General features: G+C 52.3%; 1 protein-coding gene across 2 annotated transcripts in view; it reads right to left on the reverse strand.

The window, feature by feature from the left end:
* Rap1 (RAS oncogene family member Rap1) overlaps positions 1-22,250 on the reverse strand; it is a 168,815-nt gene that overhangs the window by 85,689 nt on the left and 60,876 nt on the right. The window contains exon 1 of one of the 2 annotated variants that reach the window (XM_071673016.1): positions 2,293-2,615. The exons of the other annotated variant lie outside the window; for it this stretch is intronic. The gene's annotated coding sequence lies outside the window, so the exon portion shown is untranslated. Of the gene's footprint in view, positions 1-2,292; positions 2,616-22,250 lie in introns of those variants that run through there. 2 annotated transcript variants of the gene reach the window in all.

Genomic DNA, 22,250 nt, shown 5'->3' on the forward strand with positions numbered 1-22,250 from the left:
GATCGTAACGTTGTGTTCAATGATCGTGCACAACCCCAGGATCGTAACGTTGTGTTCAATGATCGTGCATAACCCTAGGATCGTAGCGTTGTGTTCAATGATCGTGCATAACCCCAGGATCGTAACGTTGTGTTCAATGATCGTGCACAACCCCAGGATCGTAACGTTGTGTTCAATGATCGTACGTAACCCCAGGATCGTAACGTCGTGTTCAATGATCGTACGTAACCCTAGGATCGTAACGTTGTGTTCAATGATCGTGCATAACCCCAGGATCGTAGCGTTGTGTTCAATGATCGTGCACAACCCTAGGATCGTAACGTTGTGTTCAATGATCGTGCACAACCCCAGGATCGTAGCGTTGTGTTCAATGATCGTGCACAACCCCAGGATCGTAACGTTGTGTTCAATAATCGTGCATAACCCCAGGATCGTAACGTTGTGTTCAATGATCGTGCACAACCCCAGGATCGTAGCGTTGTGTTCAATGATCGTGCATAACCCCAGGATCGTAACGTTGTGTTCAATGATCGTGCACAACCCCAGGATCGTAACGTCGTGTTCAATGATCGTGCATAACCCCAGGATCGTCACGTCGTGTTCAATGATCGTGCACAACCCCAGGATCGTAGCGTTGTGTTCAATGATCGTGCACAACCCCAGGATCGTAACGTTGTGTTCAATGATCGTACGTAACCCCAGGATCGTAACGTCGTGTTCAATGATCGTACGTAACCCTAGGATCGTAACGTTGTGTTCAATGATCGTGCATAACCCCAGGATCGTAGCGTTGTGTTCAATGATCGTGCACAACCCTAGGATCGTAACGTTGTGTTCAATGATCGTGCATAACCCCAGGATCGTAACGTTGTGTTCAATGATCGTACGTAACCCTAGGATCGTAACGTCGTGTTCAATGATCGTACGTAACCCTAGGATCGTAACGTTATGTTTAAGGATTAGATCCTTCATGTCAATGTTTACATAACTGGCGGCCGACCACAACCACTCCTCATGGTTGTCATGTCACTGTGGCCCACATCTGCCCACCTGAACATGATGCAATACACCCCCACACCCCACCCCCACACCCCAACCCACACCCACACCCCACCCACCGCACCCACTACCAGACCTTTCCTAAAGTCGAGCAAGAGACGATCTAGCTGCGGCTCGCGCGCCTGGCCAGACATTAAGCCTCAGAGGTGGGTATGTTTGTTATGGTTGTTAGGAGAGAAATTTCCATGCCCAACACCAGCAGGGGAGGCGCACAACCATCAGCTCCCGTTGTGGTGTTGTTACATCAAGACAGACACGGCTGAGGTGATGACGAAACAGGGCTGACTGGATGTATACAAAGTGTGGTGACCAATCACATGATGTTTGCACGTAAGAAGTGGAGTGCCCCAGGGATCAGTCCTGGGGGGAGAGGGAGGTAGCTCAGTGTGTGTGTGTGGGGCACTGCTCGACCCTCCCTCCCTCGTCCATACACCATCATCCGTGGCACCGAAGCTCCCTCCCCCAGGCTCCCACACACACGTCCTTATATATCATGACACCATCCACTGTCATTAGCGACTGACCATACACCTCCAGCAGGAGCTCCGTCAGTGAGGGGCAGGCGGGAGGGAGTCCCAGCCCCCATGCCTTCCCCGTAGTGAGCCTGATTACATCGCATCCCACCAACGCAACGGGCACGGGTTCGAATCCCGGGCAGAGAAGCTGGCTCAAAGCCAACCCCGCTGTTCCTCTGGCCACTAGAGCTGATCGAGGAATGGGGGCACCTGGCGTACGCTGGGGTGCGTATATACGTATGCGTGACGTGTCTACATAACCTGGCGTAGGCTGGGGTGCGTATATACGTATGCGTGACGTGTATACATAACCTGGCGTACGCTGGGGTGCGTATATACGTATGCGTGACGTGTCTACATAACCTGGCGTAGGCTGGGGTGCGTGTATACGTATGCGTGACGTGTATACATAACCTGGCGTACGCTGGGGTGCGTATATACGTATGCGTGGCGTGTATACATAAGGTTAACAACGTACAAGGTTCAGGGACGGGGTCACACCAGCGTTACACTCTCTCCCTGTAACACCCCGAGCCAGCACAGGCTAGTCAACCGCTAACACCGTGTCACACTCAAACATCAGGGACCCTGTGTTACGAAAACACGACAAAGTAACACACACACACACACACACACACACACACACACACACACACACACACACACATTTAAAAGAGCAGCCACCCCACAAGGTCTGGTGTGGCCTCACTATACATACATATTATCACAGCAGGAGGGCGGCAGACGGTCGCTGGGCGTGGCTGAAGGTCCCCGGGTGTAGCAGAGGGTCCTGGGCGCAGCGGAGGATCGGTGGGTGTAGCGAGTGACCTTAGGTGTAGCGGGGGGGGTCAGTGGGTGTAGCGGAGTATCCCTGGGTCAAGGGGCGAGTCCCAAGGTTTCAGGATAAGGTCAGTGTGAGGCAGCAACAGTTGTAAGCTTAATGGCGTCGGGAGGTCCACTGGCGCCAGCTATCACCGGATGTCACCCAGGCTCAGGCACCTCCTGCCAACCGCCCCACCTGACGCTACACACCTACACTTTACGACGTTACACACCTACACTTAACGACGCTACACCGCTACATTTTACGACGCTACAACGCTACACTTTATGACGTTACACCGCTACACTTCGTGACGCTACACTTCTACACTTCGTGAGGCTACTCTACACTTCGTGACGCCACACTTCATAGTGCTACATGCTACACCCTCACCCTCTGGTACTGGTTGTCATAGCCATCATCTGCTCCTGATATCTCAAAATCCCAAGTGAAATCTATCCTTTATCATTGTGTGTGTATACACACACACACACACACACACACACACACACACACACACACACACACACACATATATATATATATATATATATATATATATATATATATATATATATATATATATATATACCTGGGGATAGGGATATATATAGGGGAGAAAGAATACTTCCAACGTATTCCCTGCGTGTCTTAGAAGGCGACTAAAAGGGGAGGGAGCGGGGAGCTGGAAATCCTCCCCTCTCGTTTTCTTTTTCTTTTTCCAAAAGAAGGAACAGAGAAGGGGGCCAGGTGAGGATATTCCCTCAAAGGCCCAGTCCTCTGTTCTTAACGCTACCTTGCTAACGCGGGAAATGGTGAATAGTATGAAAGAAAGAAAAAGAATATGTATGTAGCATTTATGGATCTGGAGAAGGCATATGATAGAGTTGATAGAGATGCTCTGTGGAAGGTATTAAGAATATATTGTGTGGGAGGCAAGTTGTTAGAAGCAGTAAAAAGTTTCTATCTAGGATGTAAGGCATGTGTACGTGTAGGAAGAGAGGAAAGTGATTGGTTCTCAGTGAATGTAGGTTTGCGGCAGGGGTGTGTGATGTCTCCATGGTTGTTTAATTTGTTTATGGATGGGGTTGTTAGGGAGGTGAATGCAAGAGTTTTGGAAAGAGGGGCAAGTATGCAGTCTGTTGTGGATGAGAGAGCGTGGGAAGTGAGTCAGTTGTTGTTCGCTGATGATACAGCGTTGGTGGCTGATTCATGTGAGAAACTGCAGAAGCTGGTGACTGAGTTTGGTAAAGTGTGTGAGAGAAGAAAATTGGGAGTAAAGTGTGAATGAGAGCAAGGTTATTAGGTACAGTAGGGGTGAGGGTCAAGTAAAATTGGGAGGTAAGTTTGAATGGAGAAAAACTGGAGGAAGTGAAGTGTTTCGGATTTCTGGGAGTGGATTTGGCAGCGGATGGAACCATGGAAGCGGAAGTGAATCATAGGGTGGGGGAGGGGGCGAAAATTCTGGGAGCCTTGAAGAGTGTGTGGAAGTCGAGAACTTTATCTCAGAAAGCAAAAATGGGTATGTTTGAAGGAATAGTGGTTCCAACAATGTTGTATGGTTGCGAGGCGTGGGCTATGAATAGAGTTGTGCGCAGGAGGGTGGATGTGCTGGAAATGAGATGTTTGAGGACAATATATGGTGTGAGGTGGTTTGATCAAGTAAGTAATAATAGGGTAAGAGAGATGTGTGGTAATAAAAAGAGTGTGGTTGAGAGAGCAGAAGAGGGTGTTTTGAAGTGGTTTGGTCACATGGAGAGAATGAGTGAGGAAAGATTGACCAAGAGGATACATGTGTCAGAGGTGGAGGGTACGAGGAGAAGTGGGAGACCAAATTGGAGGTGGAAGGATGGAGTGAAAAAGATTTTGAGTAATCGGGGCCTGAACATGCAGGAGGGTGAAAGGCGTGCAAGGAAGAGAGTGAATTGGAACGATGTTGTATACCGGGGCCGACGTGCTGTCAATGGATTGAATCAGGGCATGTGAAGCGTCTGGGGTAAACCATGTAAAGTTCTGTGGGGCCTGGATGTGGAAAGGGAGCTGTGGTTTCGGTGCATTATTGCATGACAGCTAGAGACTGAGTGTGAACGAATGGGGCCTTTGTTGTCTTTTCCTAGCACTACCTCGCACACATGAGGGGGAGGGGGTTGTTATTACATGTGTGGCGAGGTGGCGATGGGAATGAATAAGGGCAGACAGTATGAATTATGTACATGTGTATATATATATATATATGTCTCTGTGTGTATGTACATGTATACGTTGAGATGTATAGGTATGTATATTGCGTGTGTGGACGTGTATGTATATACATGTGTATGTGGGTGGGTTGGCCATTCTTTCGTCTGTTTCCTTGCGTTACCTCGCTAACGCGGGAGACAGCGACAAAGCAAAATAATAAAATAATGATAATAATAATAATAATAATAATAATATATATATATATATATATATATATATATATATATATATATATATATATATATATATATATATATATATATATATATATATATATATATATATATATAGTGCACTTTACTCTTACGGTTTAAGTACATACAGATCTATTATACATATTATACATACAGAGAACTACGCTTGTGTCAGGCTTCCATTCCCCTCATGTGCTGACATGGCCAGCAGGCCCAGTGGTCGAGATGGTACACAAGTTATCTTCTCGGATGCTTCCGATGAAGTTCGAAATGATCAATACGACCCGTGATGTCTGGGCTAGGGTTGGTAAACGTAAATGTAAGACACAAAAATCCTAATAATTATGGTAGCCCCACTTTGTAGTTATATCCGTGGATATATTTAATCAATATAACATCTGTTATGGTAAATGACAGGAAACGTCGTTCACAATCAATTTGTCGCACTGTCATGAAAGTAGGGCTACCAATATGAGGCCAGACAAACGGGCTTTTCCCAAAGTCATTCGTCCGTGGTGTCATATTGTTTCACACAAGAAGTGGTAAGATTTTTTTTTCACCGTGTGTACATACAGTGGTCAATGCGACATTTTGTCCAAAAGACAGGTTAATATTTGATATTACTCACCAGCTGGGGTCGCGTGACCCACGTGTGACCCATGTGTGACCCGAGGCCGCCTGACCCGGAGTTCTGCCACCCGAGGCCGCGTGACCCGGGGCTCCGTCACCCGAAGCCGCGTGACCCGGGGGTCCGTCACCCGAGGCCGCGTGACCCGGGGCTCCGTCACCCGAGGCCGCGTGACCCGGGGCTCCGTCACCCGAGGCCGTGTGACCCGGGGCTCCGTCACCCGGGGCCGCGTCACCAGACCCCCGCGTTAATCCTACACATCCGGATCAGATGAACTTTACCGGACGGAAGATTTGATTCTGCCCACTGACCTCTGCTGGTCATGTGTTCCCCTCCACACTTCGATTCCCTCTGGAGAGGCTGCTACTCCTGCTGTGCTGTGCTGCTGCTGTGCTGCTGCTACTGCTGTGCTGCTGCTGCTACTGCTGTGTTGGTTACCATACGACATTGTAGATGGGATTTACAGCGTACTGCGTCACGCCTCTGAGCCAATCATAGCACCAGGGGCTGGCAAGCTCGACGTACCATATACGGCCGAACCAAGACTTCCACCACATACCTGGTGCCTCGCGCCTCAGGGAGGCTGGCGACCAGGTCAGAGCCCTGCTGGTCATGGGTCACCACCACCGGCCTCATGACTGACACCACCCCACACACACATGTCCCTGCCAACATCACCAGCCTCATGACTGACCCCCCACACACACATGCCCCTGCCAACACCACCAGCTGAGAGCTCCCAGGCCAACTGGAACTGCTGTCAGTCATGTACGAGGGCAGTGTGTTGTTATCTGTCTCACATAACAACTTTAACCTCTCGTCCTGAGTAATGGTTCTCCCTCCCCCACTGTGGGTGGTTCTCCCTCCCCCACTGTGGGTGGTTCTCCCTCCCCCACTGTGGGTGGTTCTTCCTCCCCCACTGTGGGTAGTTCTCCCTCCCCCACTATGGGTGGTTCTCCCTCCCTTACTGTGGGTGCTTCTCCCTCCCCCACTGTGGGTGGTTCTCCCTCCCTTACTGTGGGTGGTTCTCCCTCCCCCACTGTGGGTGGTTCTCCCTCCCTCACTGTGGGTGGTTCTCCCTCCCCCACTGTGGGTGGTTCTCCCTCCCCCACTGTGGGTGGTTCTCCCTCCCTCACTGTGGGTGGTTCTCCCTCCCCCACCGTGGGTGGTTCTCCCTCCCCCACTATGGGTGGTTCTCCCTCCCCCACTGTGGGTGGTTTTCCCTCCTCCACTGTGGGTGGTTCCCCCTCCCCCACTGTGGGTGGTTCTCCCTCCCTTACTGTGGGTGGTTCTCCCTCCCCCACAGTGGGTGGTTCTCCCTCCCTCACTGTGGGTGGTTCTCCCTCCCCCACTGTGGGTGGTTCTCCCACCCCCACTGTGGGTGGTTCTCCCTCCCTCACTGTGGGTGGTTCTCCCTCCCCCACTGTGGGTGATTCTCCCTCCCCCACTGTGGGTGGTTCTCCCTCTCCCACTGTGGGTGGTTCTCCTTCCCTCACTGTGGGTGGTTCTCCCTCCCCCACAGTGGGTGGTTCTCCCTCCCCCACTGTGGGTGGTTCTCCTTCCCTCACTGTGGGTGGTTCTCCCTCCCCCACTGTGGGTAGTTCTCATTCCCCACTGTGGGTAGTTCTCCCTCCCCACTGTGGGTGGTTTTCCCTCCCCACTGTGGGTGATTTTCCCTCCCTCACTGTGAGTAGTTCTCCCTCCCCCACCGTGGGTGGTTCTCCCTCCCCCACTATGGGTGGTTCTCCTTCCCTCACTGTGGGTGGTTCTCTCTCCCCCACTGTGGGTGGTTCTCCCTCCCCCACTGTGGGTGGTTCTCCCTCCCCCACTGTGGGTGGTTCTCCTTCCCTCACTGTGGGTGGTTCTCCCTCCCCCACAGTGGGTGGTTCTCCCTCCCCCACTGTGGGTGGTTCTCCCTCCCCCACTGTGGGTGGTTCTCCCTCCCCCACTGTGGGTGGTTCTCCCTCCCCCACTGTGGGTGGTTCTCCCTCCCCCACAGTGGGTGGTTCTCCTTCCCCACTGTGGGTGGTTCTCCCTCCCCCACAGTGGGTGGTTCTCCCTCCCCCACTGTGGGTGGTTCTCCCTCCCCCACAGTGGGTGGTTCTCCCTCCCCTCTGTGGGTGGTTCCCCCTCCCCCACTGTGGGTGGTTCTCCCTCCCCCACTGTGGGTAGTTCTCCCTCCCCCACTGTGGGTGGTTCTCCTCCCCACTGTGGGTGGTTCTCCCTCCCCCACTGTGGGTAGTTCTCCCTCCCCCACTGTGGGTGGTTCTCCCCCACTGTGGGTGGTTCTCCCTCCCCCACTGTGGGTGGTTCTCCCTCCCCCACTGTGGGTGGTTCTCCCTCCCCCACTGTGGGTGGTTCTCCCTCCCCCACTGTGGGTGGTTCTCCCTCCCCCACTGTGGGTGGTTCTCCCTCCCCCACTGTGGGTGGTTCTCCCTCCCCCACTGTGGGTGGTTCTCCCTCCCCCACTGTGGGTGGTTCTCCCTCCCCCACTGTGGGTGGTTCTCCCTCCCCCACTGTGGGTGGTTCTCCCTCCCCCACTGTGGGTGGTTCTCCCTCCCCCACTGTGGGTGGTTCTCCCTCCCCCACTGTGGGTGGTTCTCCCTCCCCACTGTGGGTGGTTCTCCCTCCCCCACTGTGGGTGGTTCTCCCTCCCCCACTGTGGGTGGTTCTCCCTCCCCCACTGTGGGTGGTTCTCCCTCCCCCACTGTGGGTGGTTCTCCCTCCCCCACTGTGGGTGGTTCTCCCTCCCCCACAGTGGGTGGTTCTCCCTCCCCCACTGTGGGTGGTTCTCCCTCCCCCACTGTGGGTGGTTCTCCCTCCCCCACTGTGGGTGGTTCTCCTCCCCCACTGTGGGTGGTTCTCCCTCCCCCACTGTGGGTGGTTCTCCCTCCCCCACTGTGGGTGGTTCTCCCTCCCCCACTGTGGGTGGTTCTCCCTCCCCCACTGTGGGTGGTTCTCCCTCCCCCACTGTGGGTGGTTCTCCCTCCCCCACTGTGGGTGGTTCTCCCTCCCCACTGTGGGTGGTTCTCCCTCCCCCACTGTGGGTAGTTCTCCCTCCCCCACTGTGGGTGGTTCTCCCTCCCCCACTGTGGGTAGTTCTCCCTCCCCCACTGTGGGTGGTTCTCCCTCCCCCACTGTGGGTGGTTCTCCCTCCCCCACTGTGGGTAGTTCTCCCTCCCCCACTGCGGGTGGTTCTCCCTCCCCCACTGTGGGTGGTTCTCCCTCCCCACTGTGGGTGGTTCTCCCTCCCCCACTGTGGGTGGTTCTCCCTCCCCCACTGTGGGTGGTTCTCCCTCCCCCACTGTGGGTGGTTCTCCCTCCCCCACTGTGGGTGGTTCTCCCTCCCCCACTGTAGGTGGTTCTCCCTCCCCCACTGCGGGTAGTTCTCCCTCCCCCACTGTAGGTGGTTCTCCCTCCCCCACTGTGGGTGGTTCTCCCTCCCCCATTGTAGGTGGTTCTCCCTCCCCCACTGTGGGTGGTTCTCCCTCCCCCACTGTGGGTGGTTCTCCCTCCCCCACTGTGGGTGGTTCTCCCTCCCCCACTGTAGGTGGTTCTCCCTCCCCCACTGTGGGTGGTTCTCCCTCCCCCACTGTGGGTGGTTCTCCCTCCCCCACTGTGGGTGGTTCTCCCTCCCCCACTGTGGGTGGTTCTCCCTCCCCCACTGTGGGTGGTTCTCCCTCCCCCACTGTAGGTGGTTCTCCCTCCCCCACTGCGGGTAGTTCTCCCTCCCCCACTGTAGGTGGTTCTCCCTCCCCCACTGTGGGTGGTTCTCCCTCCCCCACTGTGGGTGGTTCTCCCTCCCCCACTGTAGGTGGTTCTCCCTCCCCCACTGCGGGTAGTTCTCCCTCCCCCACTGTAGGTGGTTCTCCCTCCCCCACTGCGGGTGGTTCTCCCTCCCCCACTGTGGGTAGTTCTCCCTCCCCCACTGTGGGTAGTTCTCCTCCCCCACTGCGGGTGGTTCTCCCTCCCCCACTGTAGGTGGTTCTCCCTCCCCCACTGTGGGGTGTCGTCTGCCTATTCCTGCACACTGAAGTTCCCTCATGTTCCACAGTACAGTGGTGATGATACACCTCGAGTTTTGTTACCCACTCCCACTGTGTTAGTGACAGGTGTCCTAGTTGAAGTAGAGGTCCTGGTATGTCCTGGTACGTCCTGGTGCGTCATGGTGTGTCCTGATATGTCCTGGTGCGTCCTAATATGTCTTGGTGCGTCCTGGCGTGTCCTGGTGCGTCCTGGCGTGTCCTGGTATGTCCTGGCGTGTCCTGGTATGTCCTGGCGTGTCCTGGTATGTCCTGGCGTGTCCTGGTATGTCCTGGCGTGTCCTGGTATGTCCTGGCGTGTCCTGGTGCGTCCTGGCGTGTCCTGGTATGTCCTGGCGTATCCTGGTATGTCCTGGTATGTCCTGGTGCGTCCTGGCGTGTCCTGGTATGTCCTGGCGTATCCTGGTATGTCCTGGTATGTCCTGGTGCGTCCTGGTACATCATTAGTCTCTTGAGGGACGGCTAGGGGAGGGGAGGGAGGGCCACCATCAGGTCCCAACAATGGAAAGTGGTTCAGCTGCCACCCACCACCACCACGACCCTTGACCACGACCCTTGACCACGACCATACGACCCCTGACCACGACCATACGACCCTTGACCACGACCACACGACCCCTGACCACGACCACACGACCCTTGACCACGACAAAACGGCCCTTGACCACGACCATACGACCCTTGACCACGACCATACGATCCTTGACCACGACCATACGACCCTTGACCACGACCATACGACCCCTGACCACGACAATACGGCCCTTGACCACGACCATACGACCCTTGACCACGACAAAACGGCCCTTGACCACGACCATACGACCCTTGACCACGACCATACAATCCTTGACTACGACCATACGACCCCTGACCACGACCATACGACCCTTGACCACGACAATACGGCCCTTGACCACGACCATACGACCCTTGACCACGACCATACGACCCCTGACCACGACAATACGCCCATTGACCACGACCATACGACCCTTGACCACGACCATACGACCCTTGACCACGACAATACGCCCCTTGACCACGACCATACGACCCTTGACCACGACCATACGACCCCTGACCACGATCATACGACCCCTGACCACGACCATACGACCCTTGACCACGACCATACGACCCTTGACCACGACCATACGACCCCTGACCGCGACCATACGACCCTTGACCACGACCATACGACCCTTGACCACGACCATATAACCCTTGACCACGACCATACGACCTCTGACCCCGACAATACGACTTTTGGCCACGACCATACGCCCCTTGACCACGACCATACGACCCTTGACCACGACCATACGACCCTTGACCACGACAATACGACTTTTGACCACGACCATACGACCCTTGACCACGACCATACGACCCTTGTCCACGATCATACGACCCTTGACCACGACCATACGATCCTTGTCCACGACCATACGATCCTTGACCACGACCACACGACCCTTGACCACGACCATACGACCCTTGACCACGACCATACGACCCCTGACCACGACCATACGACCATTGACCACGACCATACGACCCTTGACCACGACCATACGACCCCTGACCACGACCATACGACCCTTGACCACGACCTTACGACCCTTGACCACGACCATATAACCCTTGACCACGACCATACGACCTCTGACCCCGACAATACGACTTTTGGCCACGACCATACGCCCCTTGAGCACGACCATACGACCCTTGACCACGACCATACGACCCCTGACCACGACAATACGACTTTTGACCACGACCATACGACCCTTGACCACGACCATACGACCCTTGTCCACGATCATACGACCCTTGACCACGACCATACGATCCTTGTCCACGACCATACGATCCTTGACCACAACCACACGACCCTTGACCACGACCATACGACCCTTGACCACGACCATACGACCCTTGACCACGACCATGCGATCCTTGACCACGACAATGCGACCCTTGACCACGACCATACGACCCTTGACCACGACCATACGACCCTTGACCACGACAATACGACCCCTGACCACGACCATACGACCCTTGACAACGACCATACGACCCTTGACCACGAGCATACGACCCTTGACAACGACAATACGACTCTTGACCACGACCATACGACCCTTGACCACGACCATACAACCCTTGACCACGACCATACGACCCTTGACCACGACCATACGACCCCTGACCACGACTATACGACCCTTGACCACGACAATGCGACCCTTGACCACGACCATACGACCCTTGACCACGACCATACGACCCTTGAGCACGACCATGCGCCCCTTGACAACGACCATGCGACCCTTGACAACAACCATACGACCCTTGACCACGACCATACGACCCTTGACCACGACCATACGCCCCTTGACCACGACAATACGACCCTTGACCACGACCATACGCCCCTTGACCACAACCATACGCCCCTTGACCACGACCATGCGCCCCTTGACCACAACCATACGCCCCTTGACCACGACCATACGACCCTTGACCACGACCATACGACCCTTGACCACGACCATGTGCCCCCTGACCACGACCATACGAGCCTTGACCACGACCAGACGACCCTTGACCACAACCATACGACCCTTGACCACGACCATACGACCCTTGACCACAACCATACGAACCTTGACCACAACCATACGACCCTTGAGTACGGCTGTATGATCCTCAAACACGGCCATACTCCCCCTGAGTACGACGGTACGACCTCTGAGTACGACATTTTGGGCTTTTTCAACTAACTCTTAAAAGTCACGTCAAAGCGCTCTCTCTCTCTCTCTCTCTCTCTCTCTCTCTCTCTCTCTCTCTCTCTCTCTCTCTCTCTCTCTCTCTCTCTCTCTCTCTCTCTCTCCCGTTGTACACAGGAGGTCCGTACTGGTGTGGGAGGCGAGAGCTGACTGGCGGCTGTGGTGGGCCACCTGTTGTTGGCTCCAGCTGCTGCTGCTGCACCACAGATCGGGGCCACACCAGCTGCTGCTGCTGCATCACAGGTCAGGCCACACCAGCTGCTGCTGTTGCATCACAGGTGGGGCCACACCAGCTGCTGCTGCTGCACCACAGGTCAGGCCACACCAGCTGCTGCTGCTGCACCACAGGTCAGGCCACACCAGCTGTTGCACCACAGGTGGGGCCACACCAGCTGCTGCACCACAGGTCAGGCCACACCAGCTGTTGCACCACAGGTGGGGCCACACCAGCTGCTGCTGCACAGTGTCCCACCTGGCAGGGGAGCTGCAGAATGATTGATGACCGCCCGCTCTAACTTACCCGTGCTGACTCTCTCTCTCTCTCTCTCTCTATCTATCTATCTATCTATCTATCTATCTATCTATCTATGTTTCTCTATCTATCAGGACAATATGGCAAGCAGGGATAACTGAAGACGTGAGGGGGAGGGAGTGATGGTGAGGATGCATTACGTTCTTGGTCGGTCGTAGAACAAATAAGGATTGCTAAAACCGAGGGCCACCTCCCCACCCACCTCTCCCTCCGGCTCAACATCCAGCAGTGTTAACACCAGGCAGGCCGGAGGAAACATAGTGACACACATTCTTATTACTAGTCGTGGACGGGAACACCTCCCTACACATACTGTGGTGAGGTTTACTCATGGTTAGGTTCTGGAAGTGAGAGTCTTCATGTTTCATCAAATACCTTTGAGCTAATTATTCTCTTGATACGGAATTATCAACTGATAAACAGATGTGGTTAACTCTGTGTGTGTGTGTGTGTGTGTGTGTGTGTGTGTGTGTGTGTGTGTGTAACACATGTAAGTCACTGGTGTTACAGGAGGAGCGAGGGTACAGTAGAGGGACCCCAGCCTGGAGATCCTTACTACTGTCCACCTGACGCGGAGGACTACCTACCACCCCCTCTACTACCACCATCACTACCACTACTACCATCACTACCACCATCACTACCACTACCACCATCACTACCACCATCACTACCACTACCACCATCACTACCACCATCACTACCACTACCACCACTACCACTACCACCATCACTACCACCATCACTACCACTACCACCATCACTACCACCATCACTACCACTACCACCACTACCACTACCACCATCACTACCACCATCACTACCACTACCACCATCACTACCACCATCACTACCACTACCACCACTACCACCATCACTACCACTACCACCACTACCACTACCACCATCACTACCACCATCACTACCACTACCACCATCACTACCACCATCACTACCACTACCACCATCACTACCACTACCACCACTACCACTACCACCATCACTACCACCATCACTACCACTACCACCATCACTACCACCATCACTACCACTACCACCATCACTACCACTACCACCACTACCACTACCACCATCACTACCACTACCACCACTACCACCATCACTACCACCATCACTACCACTACTACCATCACTACCACCATCACTACCACTACCACCATCACTACCACTACCACCACTACCACTACCACCATCACTACCACTACCACCACTACCACCACCACCATCACTACCATTACCACCATTATCACCACCACTACCACCATCACTACCACCTGGTACCACCACCACCACTACCACCATCACTACCACCTGGTACCACCACCACCACTACCACCATCACTACCACCATCACTACCACTACCACCACCACCACTACCACCATCACTACCACTACCACCACCACTACCCTATAAACGCACCGCAGACTTTGTAAACATTTCATGGTGACGTGATCCTTGCCCTGTGTGGCCTGTGCTGACCCTGTGTGGCCTGTGCTGACCCTGTGTGGCCTGTGCTGACCCTGTGTGGTCTGTGCTGACCCTGTGTGGCCTGTGCTGACCCTGTGTGGTCTGTGCTGACCCTGTGTGGTCTGTGCTGACCCTGTGTGGCCTGTGTTGACCCTGTGTGGCCTGTGTTGACCCTGTGTGCCCTGAGCTGACCCTGTGTGGCCTGCGCTGACCCTGTGTGGCCTGTGTTGACCCTGTGTGGCCTGTGCTGACCCTGTGTGGCCTGTGCTGACCCTGTGTGGCCTGTGCTGACCCTTTGTGGCCTGTGCTGACCCTGTGTGGCCTGTGCTGACCCTGTGTGGCCTGTGCTGACCCTGTGTGGCCTGTGTTGACCCTGTGTGGCCTGTGCTGACCCTGTGTGGCCTGTGCTGACACTGTGTGGCCTGTGCTGACCCTGTGTGGCCTGTGCTGACCCTGTGTGGCCTGTGCTGACCCTTTGTGGCCTGTGCTGACCCTGTGTGCCCTGTGCTGACCCTGTGTGGCCTGTGTTGACCCTGGGTGGCCTGTGCTGACCCTGTGTGGCCTGTGCTGACCCTGTGTGGCCTGTGCTGACCCTGTGTGGCCTGTACTGGTCCTGTGCTGACACTGTGCGGCCTGTGCTGACCCTGTGTGGCCTGTGTTGACCCTCGGTGGCCTGTGCTGACCCTGTGTGGCCTGTGCTGGTCTTGTGTGGCCTGTGCTGACCCTGTGTGCCCTGTGCTGACCCTGTGTGGCCAGTGTTGACCCTGGGTGGCCTGTGCTGACCCTGTGTGGCCTGTGCTGGTCTTGTGTGGCCTGTGCTGACCCTGTGTGCCCTGTGCTGACCCTGTGTGGCCTGTGCTGACCCTGTGTGGCCTGTACTGGTCCTGTATGGCCTGTGCTGACCCTGTGTGGCCTGTGCTGTCCATGCGTGGCCTGTGCTGTCCATGTGTGGCCTGTGTTGACCCTGTGTGGCCTGTGCTGACCCTGTGTGGCCAGTGCTGACCCTGTGTGGCCTGTGTTGATCCTGTGTGGCCTGTGTTGACGTTGTGTGGCCTGTGCTGGTCCTGTGTGACCTGACCTTGTGTAGCCTGTGCTGACCATGTGTGGCCTGTGCTGGTCCTGTGTGGCCTGTGCTGACCTTGTGTGGCCTGTGCTGGTCTTGTGTGGCCTGTGCTGACCCTGTGTGGCCTGTGCTGACCATGTGTGGCCTGTGCTGGTCCTGTCTGACCTGTGTTGACCTTGTGTGGCCTATGCTGGTCTTGTGTGGCCTATGCTGACCCTGTGTGGCATGTGCTGACCATGTGTGGCCTGTGCTGGTCCTGTGTGGCCTGTGTTGACCTTGTGTGGCCTGTGCTGGTCTTGTGTGGCCTGTGTTGGTCCTTGCCTCTCCTGAAATAGGATAACTGGACAAAGCAATCTGAAATAGCAGGTAATAAGGTATCAGTCTGGTAGTAAGGTATCAGTGTTGTGGTCAGGTATCAGTGTTGTGGTCAGATATCAGTGTTGTGGTCAGGTATCAGTGTTTTGATCAGGTATCAGTGTTGTGGTCAGGTATCAGTGTTTTGATCAGGTATCAGTGATGTGGTCAGGTATCAGTGTTGCGGTCAGGTATCAGTGTTTTGATCAGGTATTAGTGTTGTGGTCAGGCATCAGTGTTTTGGTCAAGTATCAGTGTTGTGGTCAGGTATCAGTGTTTTGATCAGGTATCAGTGTTGTGGTCAGGTATCAGTGTTGTGGTCAGGTATCAGTGTTTTGATCAGGTATCAGTGTTGTGGTCAGGTATCAGTGTTGTGGTCAGGTATCAGTGTTTTGATCAGGTATCAGTGTTGTGGTCAGGTATCAGTGTTTTGATCAGGTATCAGTTTTGTGGTCAGGTATCAATGTTTTGATCAGGTATCAGTGTTTTGGTCAAGTATCAGTGTTGTTGTCAGGTATCAGTGTTTTGATCAGGTATCAGTGTTGTGGTCAGGTATCAGTGTTGTGTTCAGGTATCAGTGTTTTGGTCAAGTATCAGTGTTGTGGTCAGGTATCAGTGTTTTGATCAAGTATCAGTGTTGTGGTCAGGTATCAGTGTTGTGTTCCGGTATCAGTGTTTTTGGTCAAGTATCAGTGTTGTGGTCAGGTATCAGTGTTGTGTAGGTAGCAGTGTTGTGGTCAGTATCAGTGTTGTGGTCAGGTATCAGTGTTGTGGTCAGGTATCAGTGTTGTGGTCAGGTATCAGTGTTGTGGTCAGGTATCAGTGTTTTGATCAGGTATCAGTGTTGTGGTCAGGTATCAGTGTTGTGGTCAGGTATCAGCGTTTTGGTCAGGTATCAGTGTTGTGGTCAGGTATCAGTGTTGTGGTCAGGTATCAGTGTTTGATCAGGTATCAGTGTTGTGGTCAGGTATCACTGTTGTGGTCAGGTATCAGTGTTTTGGTCAAGTATCAGTGTTGTGGTCAGGTATCAGTGTTGTCGTCAAGTATCAGTGTTGTGGTCAGGTATCAGTGTTGTGGTCAGGTATCAGTGTTTTGATCAGGTATCAGTGTTGTGGTCAGGTATCACTGTTGTGGTCAGGTATCAGTGTTGTGGTCAAGTATCAGTGTTGTGGTCAGGTATCAGTGTTGTGATCAGGTATCACTGTTTTGATCAGGTATCAGTGTTGTGGTCAGGTATCAGTGTTGTGGTCAGGTATCAGTGTTGTGGTCAGGTATCAGTGTTTTGATCAGGTATCAGTGTTGTGGTCAGGTATCACTGTTGTGGTCAGGTATCAGTGTTTTGGTCAAGTATCAGTGTTGTGGTCAGGTATTAGTGTTTTGGTCAGGTATCAGTGTTTTGGTCAAGTATCAGTGTTGTGGTCAGGTATCAGTGTTGTGGTCAAGTATCAGTGTTGTGGTCAGGTATCACTGTTGTGGTCAGGTATCAGTGTTTTGGTCAATTATCAATGTTGTGGTCAGGTATCAGTGTTGTGTTCAGGTATCAGTGTTTGGGTCAGGTATCACTGTTGTGGTCAGGTATCAGTGTTTTGATCAAGTATCAGTGTTGTGGTCAGGTATCAGTGTTGTGTTCAGGTATCAGTGTTTTGGTCAAGTATCAGTGTTGTGGTCAGGTATCAGTGTTTTGATCAAGTATCAGTGTTGTGGTCAGGTATCAGTGTTGTGTTCAGGTATCAGTGTTTTGTTCAAGTATCAGTGTTGCGGTCAGGTATCAGTGTTGTGGCCAGGTATTAGTGTTGTGGTCAGCTATCGGTGTTTTGGTCAAGTATCAGAGTTGTGTCAGGTATCAGTGTTGTGGTCAGGTATCAGTGTTGTGTCAGGTATCAGTGTTGTGGTCAGCTATCGGTGTTTTGGTCAAGTATCAGAGTTGTGTCAGGTATCAGTGTTGTGGTCAGGTATCAGTGTTGTGTCAGGTATCAGTGTTGTGGTCAGCTATCGGTGTTTTGGTCAAGTATCAGAGTTGTGTCAGGTATCAGTGTTGTGGTCAGGTATCAGTGTTGTGGTCAGGTATCACTGTTGTGGTCAAGTATCAGTGTTGTGTCAGGTATCAGTGTTGTGGTCAGGTATCAGTGTTGTGGTCTAGTATCAGTGTTGTGTCAGATATCAGTGTTGTGGTCAGGTATCAGTGTTGTGGTCAAGAATCAGTGTTGTGGCTAGGTATCAGTGTTGTGGTCAAGTATCAGTGTTGTGGTCAGGTATCAATGTTGTGGTTAAGTATCAGTGTTCTGTCAGGTATCAGTATTGTGGTCAGGTATCAATGTTGTGGTCAAGTATCAGTGTTGTGTTAGGTATCAGTATTGTGATCAGGTATCAGTGTTGTGGTTAGGTATCAGTGTTGTGGTCAGGTATCATGTTGTGGTCAAGTATCAGTGTTGTGGTTAGGTATCAGTGTTGTGGTCAGGTATCAGTGTTGTGGTCAGGTGTCAGTGTTGTGGTCACGTATCAGTGTTTTGTCAGGTATCAGTGTTGTGGTCAGGTATCAGTGTTGTGGTCAAGTATCAGTGTTGTGTCAGGTATCACGGTTGTGGTCAAGTATCAGTGTTGCGGTTAGGTATCAGTGTTGTGGTCAGGTATCAGTGTTGCAGTCAAGTATCAGTGTTGTGGTCAGGTATCAGTGTTGTGGTCAGGTATCAATGTTGTAGTTAAGTATCAGTGTTGTGTCAGGTATCAGTATTGTGGACAGGTATCAGTGTTGTGGTCAGGTATCAGTGTTGTCGTCAAGTATCAGTGTTATGTCAGATATCAGTGTTGTGCGCAGGTATCAGTGTTGTGGTCAAGTATCAGTGTTGCGGTCAGGTATCAGTGTTGTGGTCAAGCATCAGTGTTGTGATCAGGTATCAGTGTTGTGGTCAAGTATCAGTGTTCTGGTCAGGTATTAGTGTTGCGGTCAAGTAACAGTGTTGTGGCTAGGTATCAGTGTTGTAGTCAGGTATCAGTATTGTGGTCAGGTATCGGTGTTGTGGTCAGGTATCAGTGTTGTGTTCAAGTATTAGTGTTGTGTCAGGTATCAGTGTTGTGGTCAGGTATCAGTGTTATGGTCAGGTATCAATGGTGTGGTCAAGTGTCAGTGTTGTGGTCAGGTATCAGTGTTGTGGTTAAGTATCAGTGTTTGTCAGGTATCAGTGTTGTGGTCAGGTATCAGTGTTGTCGTCAAGTATCAGTGTTGCGTCAGGTATAAGTGTTGTGGTCAGGTATCAGTGTTGTCGTCAAGTATCAGTGTTGTGTCAGGTATAAGTGTTGTGGTCAGGTATCAGTGTTGTGGGCAAGTATCAGTGTTGTGGTCAGGTATCAGTGTTGTGATCAAGTATGAGTGTTGTGGTCAGGTATCAGTGGTGTGGTTAAGTATGAGTGTTGTGGTCAGGTATAAGGTGTATCTACTCCGACTTGTCATTACTCAACGGTTGTAGAAGATATAACTACAGGCAATTAAACTTTACAACCTTTCCTTCTTCAACACACTACGTACATTTACTACGTACAATTATGTTTTATCATAGTGTTGTTGTTGTGAAGTCTTGGTTATACAGCACACCAGGTTGAGGTTTTTCACAACCTCATCATAACATCTGAAGTAGCGACGGTAGGAACCCATGGCATGATGTCCCAGCCTTCGTACCCAGCTCCCGGGACATCATACCCAAGGTTCGTGGTCTTGTGTGTGAGTGTCGTGGTCAACAACGCTACGCCTGTGCTCACCAGGATCCGTGGCTGTCAATGGCCACTCCACCACATGCCGGGGTCCCGGGGTGAGGGGGGGACCACCCTCACAACACCGCGTCTGGCCCAGCTAATGACCATCGCATGAGGCGTCTGGCAACTCACCCCTCACACTGACCTCACATTAACCCAGGCCAGTGGTCAGGTCACAGGTCAGAGCCATCTGGCTCACTCTCGAACTTGCAGTGGGAGCCACCTTGGACCTTACCGACCGTGGAAACCACATTTGAACTTATCGAAAACGGAAGGAACGTTTGACCTTATCGAAAACGGAAGCCACCTTTCACCTTCTCGACTGTGGGAGTCACCTTTGACCTTAATGACCAAAGTCCCGCCTTCCTCTGGTCTTCCACTGGTCAACAAGTTGGTAGATCACCTCCTCACATGTCACACAGGCCGCCCCCGTGACCTGGCTCCCAGAGACCTCCCCCGTAACTTGCTTCCAAAGGTCGTTCCAGTGACCTGGCTCCCAAAGGCCGCCCCCGTGAACTGGCTCCCAATCGCCATCCTCGTAAACTGGCTCCCAAAGGCTGCCCCGTGACCTGGCCTGGTCACCCCATAGACAGCCAGGCATCAGTGGAGGCGAGTAGGGAATTTGAAGGTTTAATTCAAATCCCCTTTGGCGGCGCCAAAGGCCATTAATGGGGTATAGCGGCGTCCAAAGCGAAAGAAACAAATAGAAGGTTTACTTTAAAGAACCTTTGGATGTGTCCATGGCCAAGAGAGTGGTCAAGTGGTCTGTGGCTCAGACGGGCAGGTGCGCTGACCAACGCCTCGTGCATCATCATCACTGTGTGACTCCTGACTTTCCTTATCTTTAGCAGGAATGTTTGGTGCCTCATCTTCCAGGTTCCACTCCAGTAAGACTCCTGTGGGACGTCACCACCGCACGTCTCAAGAAGCACCTTGAACTACAGGAGCCACGGCCATGCCCTCTTATAACACAACCACAAACCACAACCATCCACTAACCCAGGACATCTGCTCGCCTCTCCTGACTGTAGGAGAGGCAAGACCCGGCAGCTGCCTGTCTCTCTCATATGAAGCGCATGCTTCACCTCCTGCCCCTACACCAGCACCGCGGGACTCTCGCCAGGCCTGCCTCCAACAGTTCCCCTAACCTCACTTGTCCTCACCTTCCTACCACAACCCTGCACCAAGCAGACCAGCTCGTCCTCCGTGCATGTATTTCAGGAAATTCTCCTCGTGTACGATAACTTCACCCCGTCATATATGACAAAAACTCCGGCATGATAACTTCACCTGCTCACGTACGTACAGACGTACCATGACTAGAGACAATACATTTGGCCCCTTCCACACCGTGACTCTACTTAAGCACGATGACTTTACCCCCGTTAAGTAGTACAGTGACTGACTGTACTCGAGAACAATGACCCTGAGGCACTTGTGTCCTCCTCACTACCGTCGTGAGGGCAGTAATGTGGCTTTGTGTCGCTCAGGGCGCGCGGACAACGGCCTGAACACTGCTGGCCGAATATGTACTTTGCTTCCTCCTCATTCCACTCCACCAATCTCCTTCACTGGACTTCCCATGAGAACGAGTTTCAGACCTGCTACGGCGGCAGAAACAATGGTAATTATCCATTACTAATGACCCTATTTAAATTGACCTATTAGTAATTACCTACTTGTAATAATCTATCTGTAATTACCTATTTGCACAGTACGGGAAGGCAGCACTACTCACTTACACCCAATCATCTACCACTCTTATACTCACACAAAATTACTTTTATCATATCTATTCTTACAATTACCTTACTTAATATTATGAAGTGTGTGTGTGTGTGTGTGTGTGTGTGTGTGTGTGTGTGTGTGTGTGTGTACAGTAGAACGAGTTACATTTTCGCCGTGTTCCATATCGTGACCCTTCGGGCACGACAGTGTGAACCTCCAGCACGACCTTCGTGCACGACAGTACGACCATCGGGCACGAAAGTACGACACTTGGGCACGAAAGTCTAACCCTCTGGCATGACAGTATGACCCTCGAACACGACAGATGAGCTACGGGTGGATGAGCCATGAACTTGGCCACGTAAGGTGGGAGGAAGAAATCAGACGATCATAAATAACTTCCTAGATCATCTGCTAATGTTACTCCGGAATGTGGAGAGATAATGAGTTATTATTATCATTATCATGATTATCATTATTACTAGTATCATCATTATCATTATTGCTATTATTATTATTATTATTATTATTATTATTATTATTATTATTATTATTATTATTATCATTATTATTATTATAATTATTATTATTATTATCATTATTGTTATTTTTTTTTTTTGCCATTGTCTCCCGCGTTTGCGAGGTAGCGCAAGGAAACAGACGAAATAAATGGCCCAACCCACCCCCATACACATGTATATACATACGTCCACACACGCAAATATACATACCTACACAGCTTTCCATGGTTTACCCCAGACGCTTCACATGCCCTGATTCAATCCACTGACAGCACGTCAACCCCGGTATACCACATCGATCCAATTCACTCTATTCCTTGCCCTCCTTTAACCCTCCTCCATGTCCAGGCCCCGATCACACAAAATCTTTTTCACTCCATCTTTCCACCTCCAATTTGGTCTCCCACTTCTCCTCGTTCCCTCCACCTCCGACACATATATCCTCTTGGTCAATCTTTCCTCACTCATTCTCTCCATGTGCCCAAACCATTTCAAAACACCCTCTTCTGCTCTC

The sequence above is a fragment of the Panulirus ornatus genome, chromosome 18 (assembly GCF_036320965.1).
Source record: "Panulirus ornatus isolate Po-2019 chromosome 18, ASM3632096v1, whole genome shotgun sequence".
In the NCBI taxonomy this organism is placed as follows: domain Eukaryota; kingdom Metazoa; phylum Arthropoda; class Malacostraca; order Decapoda; family Palinuridae; genus Panulirus; species Panulirus ornatus.